This window comes from Myzus persicae, unplaced genomic scaffold (genome assembly GCF_001856785.1).
Source record: "Myzus persicae strain clone G006 unplaced genomic scaffold, MPER_G0061.0, whole genome shotgun sequence".
Classification (NCBI taxonomy): domain Eukaryota; kingdom Metazoa; phylum Arthropoda; class Insecta; order Hemiptera; family Aphididae; genus Myzus; species Myzus persicae.
This window is the reverse complement of record NW_019100851.1, coordinates 14,850-21,938: the sequence shown is the minus strand read 5'-3', so window position 1 is coordinate 21,938 and position 7,089 is coordinate 14,850. Positions and strand designations below refer to the sequence as shown.

The window sequence follows — 7,089 nt, the reverse complement described above, 5'->3', positions numbered from 1 at the left end:
ATTAACAGGATTAAAATCATTAAGGTTTTACTTAGCAACAAAAAGGAAGTGTACATCTGAATGTTGTGATAACACTGATTCTAATTGCATTGCTCCAAATTAAACTATTGATCGTGAAAACCTTTCAACAATAACAAATAGTTTAGATGAATATCCACCTTAAAATGATGAATCTAATTACTTGGCTTCCACTACACCATCATTGATTGATGATGAATATGATGATGAGGTACTTATATCTTGGTTTCAAACATGTGGCGCTACAATACTCCATGAACAACAGAATCATAATTATAATTTGAATGCACCTGCTACTGTCACATCCGAAAGTGAATTGTATTTACCAAGTAACACCAGCAATAAAATAATAACTAGTACTACGGAGAATTCAAGGTCTCCCTCAGCTCATGTCATTACAAATAAATACAGAATGATCTAATAATTATTTTTATTTTTATTTCTAAAGTATTTATATCAGAAGAGCAGTGAACAGACTCAATTTAATTCTCCTAAAAAAGTAAAACCAACCCATAGATATCCATATAATCATAGTATTTTCAATACCTATGATGATCATAACATGATATCCAATGGTGGTGGTGAGTGTCACATATTATATTCAAGCAATACAAAATGATCTAATAATAATTTTTATTTTAATGTCTAGAGTATTTATCTCAGAAAAGCAGCAATTAGACCTTTTTGAATTCTCTGAAAAAAGGAAAACCAACCTACAGATCTCCATATAATCATAGCAGTATTTTCAATACCATTGAGGATCATAACATGATAGATAATGCCAATGGTGGTAGGTGTTATATAAAGCCCTAGCCAAAAAACATCATTCTGTAATAATTATTTCATTCAATTTTTCAGAATATTCATTTACTCAAAAAAGGCGTGAACTAAGTCCAGATAATTTGTTTGATTACAATACTATTGATATAAATGCTAGTAAACAGAATAAATACAATGCATTATAATTACTGCAGAAATTCTCCAGGTATACAATTACAATTGTGTTATATTTAGTTCTTTATCAGTTTTGTGTAATATTTGTTATTTTTGTTTTATTTAGAATTTATTTTTAAAAGTGGTAAACGTACCAACTCTAAACTACTCTCTCTAAAAAATCAACACACTGTAGCTTTTAACTCTCCCAAAAAACAATTTTCGTCTCAACAAATGCTGAATAGTCTACCACCTGGTAAATTTATAAATTGATCATTATATTGATAACAACATAATATTATGTATATATTATATACATTTATTTTATTGGTATTTGAAAAACTAAATCTTATACAATAACGTGAAACAAAAAGCAAATATCCTTTTTAAGTTATAGCTTTTAATAGAGACAATTAAAAATGAAAAAAAGTGATTGAAAAGTTAAGATAAATAGTACTAAAAGTATTATGTTTTATTATGATAATAAATTATCAATGTGTAAAACGTTATTACATAAGCATAATATACATATTACTTTAAGCTTTTTTTTGTATACTTATTTAGTTTTTTATACATAAAAATATATAATACATCAAGCGTGCTTATACATATATGTGTTAATACATTTTATTAATGATTATTAATGCCTAGAAATAAGTAATAACCAAGTAGTATATTTATACATTTTTATTTCATTTGATTATTATTCATACTTAGATGTTTGTTTGAGAAAACTTTTGGCCAATCAAGTTGTCATGAAAATTGAATTGAAATCCATCAATAAACAATTAAAGAAAATAACTGTGTTTAAGGATAATCACTTGGATATCGAAAAAGAAGACTTCTCCAATTTAGACTGTTTATTTCCTTTAGAAAGTGAGAATGATCTAATAAACATTGAAAATCAAATTCTACTCTCCAACTTGTAGAAAAAAATTGGTTAGTAAGCACTTCTTTTGTATTATTTGGTAAATTCATTAACAATAGCTTCTAATATATTTCTCAGGTAAAAGAATTATCCTTGTCTGGAGGATCGAAAGTAAAAATTATACAGCAAGAATTTTAAACAAACTATTCAAAGATGAACTACTTCAAAATTACTCCTACTTTGGCAGGAACCAAAAAAAAAGAAATTTTCCAGCCTCTCAATATGCAGTATAATTCATGGTTAGTATACTACATTTTTATAAATAACTTATAATTATATAATACTAGTTATATGAGCTCATAGTGTATAGCTCATAGCTATAATGTTTCATTAAATATTTGATGATTGTTTATATGCACCCATAATTATTGTTTGGTAGTTTCTGAAAGCTGCAGTTAATTTTTAAACAATATGCCTAAAGCTTACATATCAATATATATATAATAATATGTTTGAAAATCACTCATTTTAATTTGTCCATCTTCTAGAAGACAATAGCTTTTGTCCTCACTATAACTATATATAACTCTTGTAATCTGTTCTTCAATGTATTTTACTTGCCAAACATTCAAGGCACTATTTTTTGTATTTAATCTAAACATAATTTGTTTGTCTGTTTGTCCATTGTTTCTAGTGAACTACAAGTTCAAATTTTGATTTTGATACACTAACATACATAAATAATATTTGAAAAGTTTAAGTGTTACATGAATAAATTTTTTTTCATTGATTGTTATCAGATGCAGTTCGACGCATACACGATTTTAAAGATACCAGTACAACCGACATTGAGACCAGAATCGGCAATCATCTTATTCATGCACCATTTCGTTTAAAAAAACCATAACAATTCATTTTTCATAATATAGTGATGATCTTTTGTAATATTTACATATTTATATGTAAAATAAATAAAATATTTATAATTTATTTTAGTTTTTTACAACAACAGAAAATGCTATGTATTTGCATTCAATAACATGATATTTACATCTATTTTGTAACTATATGCAATAATAATAATGGCCAGATCCTACGGATTTCATCGGTTAAACAATGTTTAATGCTGTATTCGCTGCTGAATACAAAGTGCTTTAATGCTCAAATTGAAGTATATGGAATCTTCTGAGTAGGTGTCCCGTACGTTTAGGCGTTAGACAAATAACGTAGTGTAATTAAGAACAAATCCGGGCAGTGGATAATTGTTGTCGTCTCAACCACTATGCTGTAGTATGGCCTCCCATGTGCGTGAAGTTGGCCGCCCCATCATGACCAATTTTTTTGAAAGTTATGTTATCATTTTGCAAGAATTTTCAGAATTTGCGAATAAATTACCCTCACGGTATGATAAAAATATAAGATGGGGCGCAACTTCACGCTACACCCCCTTTTGAGCTACAAATTGAAATATGCTGCTAACATTTTGCAAATAGCCGCTAACTTATTTATAATTTCGAGTCTAAAAATCATACCAATCATTGGTGTTTATAGTATAATTTAAAATTATATTATGTAATACACAATTGAAATATACAACTCACAGAAGTATTTTACAGAATATATCGGGCTACTATTTAATATAAGTTTAATATAGAATAATTGTTTCTTACCCTTATAGTCTTAATACATGGTAGTATTACAATAAACATAAATTAATAATTTATTTTTTTAAATGTATTATTAATTCGTTTTACTCTATATTTGTAGGAACATAACATGGGTTATTGAATATTATAAGCTCATGGCCATCAAATATGAGCTTGGTAAAAGGAAAATTGAAAAAAATAAAATTGATTTAATTAATTATTGATTCTTATTACTTTTATTTATCTTGTAACAAACGCTTAATATAAATTTAAAAATAATAAAATATAACCTTTTTGTCTTTTAGTTTAATTAAAAAAAAGACATCTCTTATTGCTATAGTTGACTTTTGTACCAATGTACATGTCTTTTTTTTACTCTTTCACATACAAAATTACATGTTGTTTTATATTTGTTGAACTAGGGGTACTTTGAATTTTTTTTGCCAAATCTTTGTGCACTTCCCATCTATTTACACGGCTTACATACGCTATATAATGATCATGTCCATAAAAAACTACTCCGGATAATATATATCTAAAAATTATTTAAAATAATTAATTAAATAATATATTATTTTGAAATAATTATATACAATACCTGTTATTGTCAATTGCCAGACTACACTGCAAGTCAGCCAATGAGTACTCTTGATATTCAGTAATTTAATCTGGTTCAATATATAAATGATTTACTAGAATTCTCGTTACATTTAAAAATCTCAAACAGTTTAGTTCTGTGCATTTAGTTTTTTTACTTCTCTGTATTCTTTCAAACTTAACTCCAAATCATTGCTAAATGATGATTTTAAAATTATTGTTGGACTTGGTATAGTTTTAGTAGTAGTAGCACAGTTGAAACACAGTCGTTTTTCAACGGCTGATGGCACACTTTCAAATAACGAAAATTATAAGGAGTTGTGATTGTGAGTTGTACATAGCAAATAGGTACATAAGACTGCGAGTAAGCTGCATTACTATTATCTTTTTTAGATGGGGTGAAATTTGTGAAATTGAAATTTCGAAAATTTTTCTAAAATATGCAAATTAAGCACAATAACGTAAAAATTAGCGGTTTCCGGCAAAATGTATGAACCATGCAAAATATGCACATTCAAATTTTAGATTCGGTATGAATTTATTTCGCACTCTGCTACATTTTACAGTAAATAAAAAAATTATGCAAATGCTATAAGTCCTGAACCTTGGTCATAAGGTTTTTTCCCCCGTCACTTACCTTTATGTGATAGCCTTAGTTAGGTACCTACACGGCTGTGTATATATTACATTATTTATTACACTATAGTGTAGTAGTATAATATAATCACACAAATCTTTTAGCAAATACTGCGCACTATTTTAGAATAATATTGTTTGAAACATATTAATGCCGAGCCCAGAGAGAATATTATATTCACGATTAAAGTATCCATTTTTTTATTACTTCTGTAAATTTCAAAGCCAAATTTTGAATTTTTTTCATGTCTCGACACTTCTAGCGTTTTATATTTAGTTATACCTAGTTTAACAGTTAAAACTAAAAACAATGTTGTGAGATGCCGGACAAAAAAATGGACTCCCGACAGTAGTGTATCTAATATCTAAATGGCCTATACGCATAGTTCCGTGTTATGAATTGTATAGATTTAAACACTCCGAATAATATTATGTTTCGGAATCTGAAATAAAAAATGTATCGTGTCAATGTGTCATCCAAAGAATTCAAAAACTCGAAGACTGATAACGACATATTATATTATAATATCTATCATCTATGGAAAAAGCTGATCGTCGTCGCTCATCGGAGACGATTCACAATATGAAGGGTCCGGTGCAAGAACCGGCTATCTCCACTTTTTGAAATTGTTCAGTAGAAATAAATAACGAAATAAAAATATTTCTAATTGAGATATAAATATAATATAAACATAATTGAATTCTTCGTATGAAGAGCTATCTATATGTATACATAAATTTACATTTTACATTATTTTAAGTACATTAAATATTAAACCGTATTAAATTTGAGTACATTAAATATATTTGTATATATGAGTGATATTTTAACATAAATTTACTTTGTATTGAATTTTAGGGTTTAAGTGTTTCCGAATCAACTTCAAATTTGTTTCAGATTGCTTACGGCATCGTTAATCTATATTTTGGCAGAAAAAAAATCACTATTAAGTAAATTTTAACTACTATAACGATAGACACAGATACGACACAAAAAAATTCGTAATATTATTCATTTCAATGTTTTGAATTAAATTTGAAGCATTGTGTTTTGACCTTCTAAATTGTGTTTATCTTCTCATGCAGTTGGTAATCTCACTGTTTGTCCTTTCTCTTGTATGAATGTTTGTACAAATTCATGGAAATAAACTTATGAGAATATATATAGTTAGGTACCTTTACGGTCTTCCCATGGAACTGACGTTGTCGTTTGGCCCGTTCGAGTGACTATCACTTTGTATACGACAATAACGGCCCTACCTTCATTCGGTTGTCACGGTTGTACGCTTGTGGCTGATCTGTATGTATGAGTAATGAGTAGGGCTAGGATTTATATGCAATAAAAAATGATTAAATATGCATTTGGTTTATTAAAAATATGCAAAAATATGCAATAAAAATATGCTTAAATATACCAAATAAATATTATTTAAAAAACACATTTTCTATAAATTAAATACCAATTAATAAAAATAAATATGTTAAACACTTAAATATAAAAACATTAAAAAAATTCTAAAATATTAATTGATATAAAATTGATAAAGCTACTCGAATGAATTACATGAAACAACTACATGATGTTTTAAATTTTCAAAAATGAACGATCTTCTGTTTGACCTTAGTATGTTTTTATATTTGCTAAAACTCCGTTCGACATCACATGACGTAATTTTTGCATATCTAAATTTTGTAACTTCCCCAGGAGTTAGATCTGGAAAATCTTCATCTACATTGTTGCCATTTAAAATATTACGTATCGTAGACATAGCTTTTAGCCCGGTATTTTTTTCTAACACATTTTTTTTTTTTTGTCGATTTTTTCAGCGATCGGTCCTTTGTTTTGGCCAAGTTTAGATTTGGTGTTTTCAATGATTTCCAAATTCTCATCGAGTAAAAGTGATGCATTTTCTAATTTCAAAATAGATTGAGTGATATAGCTAAAGTTACTTTTTATATAAGCTAAATCATTTTGTATAGTTCTATTTTAAAATAAAGCTATAGCATTCTTAAGGATTTTGCAGTATTTTCGTCAAAAGACAAAAGCACCGATTTTATAGAATTGAAATTATCAGCATAATATGATGTGGCATCTAGCCAAGTTCCCCATCGGGTAAGTATTAGATGTGGAGGTAAAGGTAATTCTGGAAATAATTCTGGAAATTTCAACACACGACTCGGAGCTTTTAAAAATACTTTTTTCACACAACTTATCATATTATTATCGATATTTGGATACTCAAGTCTTATTGTTTCACACACTCTGTGTAAACCATGGGCTACACATGTCACATGTATCATATTTGGAAATAATACAGTTAATGTATTAGCCGTTTTCACCATGTATGGTGCAGCGTCAGTTAAAAATAAAAAAACTTTATTACATTTAAT

General features: G+C 27.7%; 2 long non-coding RNA genes across 2 annotated transcripts; one reads left to right on the top strand and one right to left on the bottom strand.

Annotated features, from left to right (window-relative positions):
- LOC111026455 lies at positions 1-269 on the bottom strand. Its single transcript, XR_002603698.1, has 2 exons — positions 182-269; positions 1-121 (listed from the first exon to the last, which is right to left on the bottom strand). It is a non-coding gene; the product is annotated as an uncharacterized LOC111026455 (long non-coding RNA).
- Positions 270-457: 188 nt separating this feature from the next.
- LOC111026453 lies at positions 458-2,727 on the top strand. The gene is made up of 6 exons (XR_002603697.1): positions 458-599; positions 668-1,003; positions 1,079-1,207; positions 1,669-1,890; positions 1,958-2,118; positions 2,620-2,727. It is a non-coding gene; the product is annotated as an uncharacterized LOC111026453 (long non-coding RNA).
- The last annotated feature ends 4,362 nt before the right edge of the window (positions 2,728-7,089 follow it).